We start from the raw sequence: 12615 nt of genomic DNA, 5'->3' as shown, positions 1-12615 counted from the left end.
CAGAAATAAAAGAAGAGAAAAAACAATTGTTCCCTCAGATATACAAATAAGTGTTCATTTTGTCAACAATTATATGCCAATAACATATGCCAATGACAACTTAGAAGAAATAGACAAATGTCTAGAAAGAGACAGAGATAAGGAGAAACAAATAATTTGAACAAACTGATTACTAGAAGAAAGAAATATTCTGCATTTAAAAAAATCATTAAATATTAGTTCAGATTTAAACAGCTCCCGTGGAGAACTGTACAAAAATACAAAGCAGGGCTTATACTCTTCAAACTATTCAAAAATATTGAAGATGTGGGAAACCCCCAAATTAATTCTATGAAGATTTCAACACCCTTATAGCAAAACCAACAAACGAAGTATGGGCAAAGACAAATTTAAGCCAATATATTTGATAGATTTAGATGCAAGTATTCTACAAAATATTACTAGCAAACTAAATCCAGCAATACCAAAAATGAATCATACACCATGATCAACTTGGATTTATTGCAGGGTTACAAGAGAAGTTCAACATTCACAAATCAATCAGTTTGATACACCACATTAACAAAACTAAAAGAGAAAATGACGTGGTTATTCCAATAAATCCAACAAAAGCATTTCACAAATTTCAAAATTTATTCATTAGAACAGCAACAACAGCAACAACAAGAACAACAACAACAAAAACAGCAATACAAACTCTTAACATAGTAGGATTCAGAAAATATATCTCAACATATCTAAAGTCATTTATTACAGAACCACAGACAACATAATATGAAAACGTGAAAAAAATCAAGCCAAATTAAGAAATACTACCAGGATGCCATTCTCACCATTTCTATTAAACACAGTATGGGAAGTCCTAGCAACAGCAATCAGAAGAGAAAAAAATTATTCAAGTTGGATTGAATGAACTACAACTGTTATTATTTTAGAGGACATAAAAATCTATATAGAGAACCCTAAAGATTCTCCACAGCAAAACAACAAAAACAAATAAAGACATTTAACAGACTTGCATGATTCATGATTGATATACAAAAACTGTCACATTTTTTTACACTAACAATGAAATATTCCATAATTTAAAAAAATCCATATGAAATCAGATCAAAAAATGAAAAACCTATGAAAAAAACAAGATAATAAAATCGAAAGGGCACTGAAAAATAAATTTGAAGATGATGCAAAGAAATGGAAAGAAATCTCAAGGTCTTAGTTTAGAGCAATTAATATTGTTAAACATACATACTACAAAAGATGTCTTCAGATATAAAGTGATTCAGATCGAAATACGTGATATTTTCCACAGAAATTAAAACAGTCCTAAGATTTGTAATTAAGTGCAAAAGATCCAGAACTGCAAAAGGAACAATCAAGAAAAAGAACAAAGTTGGAGGCATAATCCATAACCCTCCCAGATCTCAGATTTTATTACAATAATACAGTAATCAAAACAGCAAAGTTCTGGAAAACAAACAAACATTTATATCACTGGAACAGAACACAGAGGCAGAAATAAAACATCACACCTATGGTCAACTAAATAATGAAAAAGGAAAAAATATACAATGATTAAAAGACAGCATTCAGCAAGTGATGTTGAGAAAGCTAGACATCTACATGTAAATCAATGAAATTAGAACACTCCTACACACTGTACAAAAATAAAGTCAAAATGTTTTAAAATCTGAATCTAATACATGACACAATAAAACTCCTGGAAACTAACATAGGAAAAAAATAGATAAATTGTAGTAAAACTTTCCTATGTCACTGTCCCAAGCTGAAAACAATAAAAGCAAAATGATCAAATAGGTCCTAATTAAACATAAATCCTTCTACACAACAAAATAAACAGAATGAGAAGATGAACTTCCAAATGGGAGAAAACATTAGGAAACAATGCAATCAAAAAGAGGATAATTTCTAAAATACCCACATCGTTCATACATCTCCATTTCAAAAATCTACAAACAGATCAGCCAGAAAATGAGCAGAAGACAGTTCTCTAAAAAAGACACACAGATGACAAACAAGAACATAAAAACAAGCTCACATTGCTAATCATTATACAAAGGCAAGATAAACATAAGATAATGTTTTACCTCACATTAGTTAGAAGGGTTGTCATCAAAATGTCTACAAATAATAAAGACTGTGGAGGTTGTTGAGAAAAAGGGACACTCCAACGCTGTTGTTGGGAATGAAAATTGGTGCAACCACTTTGGAAACAGTATGGAAGTTCCTTTAAATAATAAAAATAGACCTATCATATGACACAGCAATCCCACTCCTGGGCATATAAAACATAAAACCTGAAAACAAAGAATCTTAGGGTAAATATAAGAAGTACACTTGACTTAATTTGATTCTTCAAATGTCTCCTCTGGCAAAGGAAGCAGAAGCAAAACTAACAAAATATGATTGTATCAGTCTAAACAGATTTACACTGCAGAAGAAATGTTCAATAAAATGAAAAGTCAACCAACACAATGGGAGAATATATTTGCAAGTGATATTTTCCTATCAAGTGTTAATATCTAAATATATGTTAAACTCATACACAACAATGAAAAAGACCAAACAATCCAATTAAAAAAATGCCATAGGAACTAAATATATAGATCTGAATCAATTTTCTGTAGAAAACATACAGTTGGCTAAATGACACATGAAAATATGTTCAGAGTTATAAATTATTAGGAAAGTCATAAACCAAAAATGAGACAATACCTCACACAAGACAGAAGGCTCTCATTAATAAGAAAACTAATAGATGTGAGTGAGATTGTGGGGAAAATGAAACACCGTGGACACTGTTGATAGGAATGCAAAGTATTGATTCCATTGCATATAAACATCAAATTTTCTTCATACATTTTTCTGTCAAGGGATGTTGTGTTTGTAGGACCCTGTCTGAATGCTCTAGAGAATAAGCCCATGGGCTGAATTGACAAACAAGCTCTGAGGAATGTCACATATCCAGGCTGGATAAGAAATGGCCTACTCAATGTATCAATTATGGATGGATGGAGAGCCTATGCTGAGTAAGATCCTCAGAGGACGACAACCTTAGACATGCACAGCCAGCTGGATAAGAGATGGCCTACTTAATGTAGTTCCGTGATGAACTTTAAACAATCCTTGATCATCTAACATTCTGTGATTACTGTGGGAGCATGGGGACATAAATAGCTTAAGATTATTAACATAGTTGTAACTTAGATGATATGTGAGGCATTGTGCATGTGCCATATATACCCTTTTTCTAAGAATCAATAAACAGAGAACTGCTCCACTTCTGTCCACACAGTGTTTGTGTGTATATGATATCGTGCTACTGACTGTTAATTTAATTTGTTAGGATTATGTTAAAAGGATGTTGCATTATATACAATGCTCTTTCTGCACCTATTGAGATGATTATGTGAGTTTTAGTTCTCATTCTATTAGTGTGGCATGTCACCTTTATTGATTTGAATATTTTGAAGTATCCTTAAACACAGGGAAAAATCCCTTTACTCATGTATGTGTATGATACATTAAATGTGTTGTTGAATTCATTTTGCTTGTATTTTGCTGAGAAATTTGGCACATACATCAGGAATAATATTCTATATTTTGCATATAATGTCCTTTATAGTATTGTTATGCAAATAAAGCTGTCATCATAAAACAAGTTTGGATACTTTCACACCCTTCAAATTCTTGGATGGTTTGGGGAAGAATTGTTGAGAAATTTTCTTCAAATGTATCACAGAATTCACCAGTGAAGTCATCTTGTAAATATTTTCTGGTTTGGGAGGTTTGGATTACTTATTTACTCATACACATTTTTGCTCTATTTAACTTTCTAATTTCTTCTTGATTCAGTATTGGAAGACATATGTTTCTGGGAATTTGTCTTTTGTTCTAGGTCATTCAAATTGTTGGCTTGTGGTAATTTCTTATGATGCTATGCATCTCTACATCAGTTGTAATATCTTCTCTTTTATTTATAATTTCATTTGAGTCTTTATTTTATTCACCAAACTATAAGTTTGTCCACATTATGTTTAAAACAAACAGACTTAGGAATTTTTTCTATCTTTTCAAATGTTTCTCTTGTTATTAGCCTTAATCTCATTCATTCAATTTTCATCTTTATTCTTTCTGTTTTCTCCTAGATTCTTGATGTTTAAAGTTAAGTAGTGTGAATATTTGTATTTCTAATATAATTAAATATTATTTATTTATTTATTTATTTATTTATTTATTTATTTACTTTCTTTCTTACTTTCTGATTTACTTATTTATTCATTTATTTATCATTGAATTACTGCCATTTACAATGTGTCAAACTGTGGTGTATAGCACAGTGTAAAACTTCATGCGTATACTTGTGTGCCTATTAAAGTTAACTTCACAATATTTAACATACTGCCATGTGTCATACAAAAGAAATTTTGAAAATATCTATTTTTATATATAGCGGAAAACATTTATAAATCTACAGCTCCCAAATATATCCTCTACTATCCCCTTTCAGAAGTAACCATAAGATTATTAATTAGATCTGCAAGTGTGTTTCAGTTTTGTAGATGAAATCATAGTGTTCTCATTCAAATTTTTTTTTAAGGTTCTACATATATCATGTCATGTATTATTTTTCTTTCTCTTTCTGGCTTACTTCAATTAGAATGACACTTATTGGGGACATTCATTTTGCTGCAAATATCATTGTTTTATCATTTTTTATGGCACAATATTTTTCCATTGCATAAATATGGCATAAATCCTGTATACTGTTATCTATTGTTGGACAATTAGGGTGCTTCCATGTCGTGGCTGTTGTATATAGCACTGCTAAGAACATTGGGGTGCAGATGACATTTTGAATTAGGGTTCTCTTTGATATATACCCAGAAGTGAGATTGCTGGATCATATGTTAAGTCTATTTTTATTCTTTTGAGGAATCCCCATCCTGTTTTCCACAGTTACTGCACCAAACTACATTCCTAACAACAGTGTAGGAGATTTCCCTTTCTCCACAGCTTCCCAAGCATTTATTGTCTGTGGACTTTTGAATGATGGCCATTGTGAATATTGTGAGGTGATACTTCATTATAGTTTTGAATTGCCCTTCTCTGATATTTATTGTGAACAATTTTTTCTTTCATATATCTGTGTGGCATTTGTATGTCTCTAACGGAGAATAGCTTGTTTAGGGCTTCTGCCCATTTTCAAATTGGGTTTCTTGTTTTTTTTATGTATTATTATTAGTTTGTATGAACTCTTTATATTTTGGAAATTTAGCCTTTGTCATTTGCATCAATTCTAAATATTTTCTTTAATTCTGTAGGTTGTCATTTTGCTTTGTTTATGGTTCCCTTTGCTGTGCAAAAGCTTATAAGTTTAATTAGGTTCTATTTATTAATTTTGCTCTTACATCCATTACCTGGGTAGGCTGTTCTAGCGGATCATTGCTGCGATTTGTCTCAGAGTGTTTTGCGTATATTTTCTTCTAGGAGATTTACTTTGTCTTCTCTTACATTTAAGTCTTCAAGTCATTTTGAGTTTATTCTTGTGTATGGAGTGAAGGATTGTTCTAACTCCATTGCTCTGCATGCCGCTATCCAGCTTTCCCAACATCAGTTGGTGAAGAGATGGTCTTTTGTCTGTCATATTCTTGGCTACTCTGTCAAAGATTAATTCAACATAGACCTGTAGATTTATTCCTAGGCCCTCTATTCTGTTCCATTGGACCATATGCCTGTTTCTGTACGTGTATCATGACATTTTGATTATTGTAGCTCTGCAATAGTTTATGGAGACCAGGCAGGTTATTCCTCCAGCCTCTTAATTTGTCTTCAATATTCTTTTGGAAATTATGGATCTTTATTGTATCTATATAAATCTTATGATCATTTGTTTCAGTCCTAAAAAGAAATGTTATGAATAATTTGATAGGAACTCAGATTTAATCTGTGGATTGCCTTGGGTAGTATGGCCATTTTAACAATATTATTTCTTCCATTACGAGACCATTGGGGATCTTTTCAATTCTTCAAATCTTTCTTGATTTCCTCAATCAGTGTTTTCTTTTTCTCCATGTACAAGTCATTCACCAACTTAGTCAGAGTTATTCTTAAGCATTTTAAAATTTTGGGTGCAGTTATAAAAGGGGTGGTTTCTATAATTTCTTTTCCCCTTGATTCAATGTTAGTGTAAAGAAATGTAATTGGTTTTTGTACATTAATCTGGCTACCTTGCCCAGTTCCTTTTTAGCCTAAATATATTTTTGTGAAGCTTTTACAGTTTTCTATATATAGTGTCATGTTTGCATATTGTGACAATTTTACCTTTTCTTTTCCAGTCTGAATACTTTTATTCCTTTTTCTTACCTGATCGTTGTGGCTAGTAATTCCAAGACTATATAGAATTGTAATTGTGAGAACGGGCATCCTTGTCTTCTCTCAGGTTTTTGTGGGAAGATTTCCAGTTTTTCACCATTGAGTATTATGCTGTCTATATGTTTGTTGTAAATAGCTTTCATTATGTTGAGATATGGTTGTACTCTGCCTACTGTGATAAGAACTTTTATTGCAAATAGGTGTTAAATTTTATCAAATGCTTTTTCTGCATCTACTGAGATGATCATATGCTTTTTGTCTTCTCTTTTGTTGATACGGTGTATCACAATTGATAGATCGATTTGCATATGTTCAACCATCCGTGTGTTCCTGGGATGAACCTAACTTGTCCATGGTTCATGATCTTTTTTCACATGCTTTTGCATTCGGTTTGTTAATAATTTCTCAAGGACTTTTAGTTCTTTGTTTATCAAAGATATTGGCCTATAGATTTCTTTTTGGGGTAGTGTGTTATTGTGGTTTTGGTATCAGGTTGATGTTGACCTTATGGTGAGACTTTGGGAGTACTCTCTCCATATCAATCTTTTGGAAAAGTTTTAGGAGGACTGGTATGGATTTTTCTTTGTATGTTTGGTCAAATTCCCCAGTGAAGCTATTTGGTTTTGAAATTTTTTTGCAGAGGTTTTTTATTTTATTGATGATTCTATTCCATTTCTTGTGATCTGTCTGTTCAAATGGCTAATTTCTCCTTGATGCAATATTGGTGGGCTGAATGTTTCCAAAAACTCCATTTCTTCCTGGTTATCCAGTTTGTTTCCATACAGTTACTCATGGTATTCCCTTATGATATTTGGTAAATTTCTTGTACTCTTTGTAGTTTCTCCATTTTCATTTCTAATATTATTTGTGTTTTCACTTCTTGTTGGTGAGCCTGTCCAGAGATTTGTCAATTTTGTTTACAATTTCAAAAAAGAGATTGATTAATTTTTTTCTTTTTTTAATCTCTATTTTAATTATTTCTCCCTTGATCTTTATTTTTTCCCTCTTTCTGTGGACTTTTGGTTTTGTTCGCACTTCTTTTCTTTATTAGTTTACATTGAATGTTAGATTATATTTTGAAATTTTTCTTCTACTTTGAGGAGGGCCTTGTCACTATGAACTTCCCTCTTAAGCCTGCTTTAACAGTATTCCATAGACTTTGTGTAGTGTTTTGTGATATTTCTCAAGATATTTTTTAATTTCTTCTTTTACTTCATCACCTCCACCCCTTGTTTTAGTACCATATTTTTTAATCTGGATGCTGTCTTTTTTTCTCCCAGTTTTTCTGTGATTGATTTCTAGTTTCATGGTATTATACTCAGAAAAGATGCTTAAAATAATTTTTATCTTCTTAAATTTTTTGAGGCTTCTTCTGTGCCTGATTACATAACCTTTCATAGAAAACATACCTTGTGCACAGGAAAAGAATTTATATTCTGTTTTGGGAATAAGCACTCTTTTGAATATATCAAGCATCTCCAATTATTTTATAATGTACTTTAGTATCTTTGTTCCCTTATTAATTTTCTCTGTGAAAGACCAGTCCAGTGATGGTAATGGGAAATTATAGTCTCCTACTTTGATTGTGTTCCCAGGGATTTCTCTTTTTTTATCTATTAGTGTTTGCTTTATATATTAAAGTGCTACTATATTGAGGGAATATATCTTAATGAGTATAATACCCTCATTTTGATTTGCTTCTTTAATCATTTTATCATGTCCGCGTTTATCTTTTTCTTTGGCCTTTTTTGTAAAGTCTCTTTGAGTGAAGTCTATACTGCTAGTCCTGCTTTATTGTCATGTGCATTTGCATGGAATATATTTTTCCACCTTCTGACTTTCAATTGATGCGTGTTCCTCTTACTAAAGTGGGTCTCTTCTATGCTTCATAATATACGTTCTTGTTATATTATTCCATCTTATAATATATATCTTTTGATTATATTGATAAGTCATTAACATTTGCGATAATTATTGCTAGACTAGTGTTTATTTCCATATTGAACTTCATTCTCCAGTTGATTTGGTATATTCTTTTTGTTCATTTCTTTTTGTTTTTGTGGCTTGATAAGTTTTCTTTTATTATCTTGGTTTCTTTTTGGCTTTGTGACTTCATTGTATGCTTTTGACTTATGGTTACTTTGTTTTGTATGTATATTGACCCGTACTATATTTATTTATTTTATCTGATAAGAATACAAACTCAAACCCATCCTAAAGAGAACAGAAACAAGAGGAAAACACTCTGTATTTTCCTGCTTCACTCTGTGACTCTTAAAAATTTTGATGTCCTCTAATACAACATCATATTTATTCTGTTGTAAGTCAATGTAGATATTGCCTTTCTAATTATGCCTTTCTCTTTTCTATAGCATCCTGCTTCTGTTTATTTAGAGTATATCTTTCTATATTTCATCTTCTCTTGCTAAATTCTTAAGTATTTACTTGTGTGGAAGTTATTTATCTCTCCTACTCTTCTAAAAGTTAGCCTTGCTTGATAAAGTATCTTAGATTACAGCTTTCTTTCCTTCAGGACTTTGAATATGTCTTGCCACTGCCTTCTGCCTGCTGTATTTATGTAGGAATCGAGTTTATGTGTATAATGTACATAATAATATATATTTGTAAAGAACACATACAAATGAAGTTAACAAATATGGTGAAAACCTATACATTAAAAAACAGGAAACATTGATAAAGGAAATAAAAACTGATCCAAAGAAATTAAATGATCTCTTACATTGAAGATGTGAAACAATGTGTTTGAAACAACCATACTACACAAAGGAATCTACATTTAGTGTGATTCATGTGAAAATACCCATGAAATTTTTCCAATAAATAGAACAAATAATTTTAAAATGTATATGTAGCCACAAAGAGCATGAGTTGCCAAAATAATCTTGAAAAGGGGTATTAAATGTAATGGTGTAAAGTTCTCTGGTGTTAAGCAGTCCTACAAAGCTTTACTAATTAAAACAACATGATACCGGCTTAAAAACAGACACCAATCAATGGAAGAGAATAGAGCAACCAGATATAATTCCTCACACATATGATCAATTAACCCATGAAAAAGGAAGCAAGAGTATAAAATTAAGAAAAGACATTCACCTCAATAATTACTGCTGGGGAGATTGAAAATGTAAAATATAGATTAGTTTATTTCCTCACATTGTTTACAATCCGTGAGCTCAGAATATCTTTCTATTTATTTCATTTACTTATATTTCTTGCACCTGTAATACATAGATCTATGTTTAGAACTTAAATTTCACTTATCAAATTTATTCCTATTGTATTCTATTTGGTATAAGTTTACACACAATAGTTTTCATAATTTTTATTTCTGATAATGTGTTGTTATTATACAAAAATGCAATGGATATTTGTATATTGATTTTGTATTCTGCAAGCTTACTAAGTTTGTTCATTAATTGTAACAGCCACTGCAGAAGTCTATGGAGTTTTCTATCTATGCCTAATTATGTCATCTGTAAAAACTTCACTACTTTATTACAAGTTGGATGAATTTTATATTTTTTCTTGACTAGTTGTTCTGGCTAGGACTTCTAGTAGTGTAATTTAGGACTTGTGAAAATGAGCTACTTTTTCTTATTACTGGACCAGAGGAAAACCTTCCTGTATGTTAACATTGAGCTTGACGTAAGCCATGGGTTTTTCATATATGGCTTTTATTATGTTTTGTTACATTCTATCTAGAGCGAATTTAAGAATATTTTAATATTAAAGTTAAGATCAGATCTGTCAATAATTTTCCTACATATTTTGAGATTGTTATTTTTGAATTCTTTGTGTTTTAAAGGGATGTTATCTCATATATTCATTTGTATATGTTAAATAATATTTATGAATCAGAACAAAGTCCAACTTAACTATAGTTTATAATACTTAAAATATGCCATGATTTCAGGTTGCTAATATTTATTTAAAATGGAAATTACAGATACTGAAGGAAAAATTTACATTGTAGTTTGAGGGTACATTTATATATTTAAAAATTTTATCTCTTATTTTGAATTTGGCTTATGTTTAATGGATTTTATTTCTAAATAAATAATATAACTTTTGGTTGAACTGGATTTACTGCCGTTTACTGATACAGAACATAGCTATTATTTACAATTAGTGCACAAGACACTTGCCTTAAAATGCCATATTATACTAACAATGCCAACTGTTTCAGGACTGAGAAATGTATTGTTTCCTAAAATGCATTACCTGGTCTTTTCCACCCCAACTGACATAAACTGTTATATCTTTGTTTTTTGAATGTTTGTTTGTTTGCCCCTTAATGGAGGCACTGCTTATTGAACCCAGGATCTTGTGCATAAGTGTATTTATCAACATAATTTTGGAACATTTAACAGAAGCCCTAAGAGTATGGATTAGAAAGATGACAAGAAAATTTATTACTTCTAGGGACTGAAAAACCTCTGAGTGAAAGAATGGCAAAAATAAACATTTGTAAATATACAATAAGATTGTCTCTTTTGCAATTTTAATGTAGAATATTAAATTACATTAGTTTCAATTATAGCACTGAATTACAATTTAAAACAAAAATTCCCCCTTTCTGATTTCTTAAATTTGATTGATTACTTTAGTCTAATTTTATTTCATAAATATTAACAATTTATTTATAAACATACCAAATAAACTGATATTTATTCTACTCATATTTAGAATATAGTGCTAGTTATTGTAAAGTACACAGATAAATACCAACTTCCATTTCCAAATCAAATTATGTATCACTTTAATTGCAAATGATGATGAAATAGTTATACCTATTCTGTACAGGTTTTATACAAATTTCACTTTAAATTCCTAAACTTTAAAATTATTTTATATATTTTCTGCAGTATTTATACTCTGTTCACTAATCTGTCATAAATTTGTGTACAAAAGGATGGAGTTTGGTTTTATTAAAAAGACCCCAAAATTAAATTCTTTAAAAATATTTTGTGCAGATAATATTTGCAGATCACACTATAAAAATAAGCATCCTATATGTTTCATTTTTACTGGATAAATGAGAACTAAACACTGGCTAAATGGTACATCTGGGTTGCTAGGAGACCAGTCGTTTTGTGATGTGACATATACTCAGATCGAGAATGACTGTGATGGCCTAGCAGTTTATCTGTGCAGTCCTGCCAAAGCACCATTTGAAGCTGCAGTGCTCAAAATCATGCAGATTAGAATAGTAGCTGTAGAAAAATTTATATGAAGTGGCACATGTTTCTTCAGAAAATCAAGATGTGTCTCGTAAAGATGGACCTACTGATTCAGGAAACTCTGGTAGAACTCTATTGTGTGATCAAACATTCTCTGGGGACTTGGACTTGAGGTCTATGATTGAAGAAAATGCTTTTCACACTTTGTCTGAAGGATCCTTAATTAAAAGGCCATGTTACACACATTGTGTCTCTGAACCAGATAAAGATAATGAGTTTCGTTCTCTGACATTCCCAAGAAAACTCTGGAAAATGGCAGGGAGTGACCAGTTTAAATCCATCTGTTGGGATGATAATGGAACTTCCATAGTGATTGATGAAGATGTCTTTAAGAAGGAAATTTTGGAAAGATAGGCCCTCTCAGAATATTTGAAACTAGAAGCATGAAAAGGTTACTTAGACAGCTTAAACTTTATGGGTTTAGGAAAGTGCAGCAGAATTTTCAAAGATCTGCATTTCTACCAGACTTACTGGCAGAAGAAAAAGAAGTCTCTTTTTTAAGCAAGGTATTCAGAAACTTTGGTTACCACTTGGTAACTTATATATAAAATTTTATTTTGTACATCAATCTATGGTAATATAAATGTAAAGCTAGATTTTGAAAATTGTATAAAACTACTACGGCTAAAATCCTTTATTTTTTCTAAAAAATAAGGACAGTGTATAAACTATACTGATTATAAGAAACTTTGATGGCAACTATGAATCTTACCAGAAATCTAAATAAAGGTATTTAAGCTGCTTTTAAAAAGTGGCATTCACCATTACTGCAAATGCTAACTTCTTATATTTGATGACTATACTATATAAATGTGTATTTTCGAAACAAGGAAATTCAAAATGTCGTCAGCAATGTTCATATTTTGATGATATTATCTTTGCATAGTAAACGTGAAGTCTGAGGTTTTATAGGTTAGGCTTATTATAGTGTTGTATTTTGGTTTAAATTATTACTAAA

The 12615-nt window shown here is 30.9% G+C and overlaps 2 pseudogenes; both read left to right on the top strand.

Moving 5' to 3' along the window:
• LOC140692714 (heat shock transcription factor, Y-linked-like) overlaps positions 1 to 12615 on the top strand; it is a 139406-nt pseudogene that overhangs the window by 57170 nt on the left and 69621 nt on the right.
• The window catches only part of LOC140692748 (heat shock transcription factor, Y-linked-like), a 39654-nt pseudogene continuing 38491 nt past the window's right edge, over positions 11453 to 12615 (top strand).

Source organism: Vicugna pacos, unplaced genomic scaffold, assembly GCF_048564905.1.
Source record: "Vicugna pacos unplaced genomic scaffold, VicPac4 scaffold_16, whole genome shotgun sequence".
Lineage (NCBI taxonomy): Eukaryota > Metazoa > Chordata > Mammalia > Artiodactyla > Camelidae > Vicugna > Vicugna pacos.
Note: the sequence above shows the minus strand (reverse complement) of the source record. Positions and strands in the feature narration are given on the sequence as shown.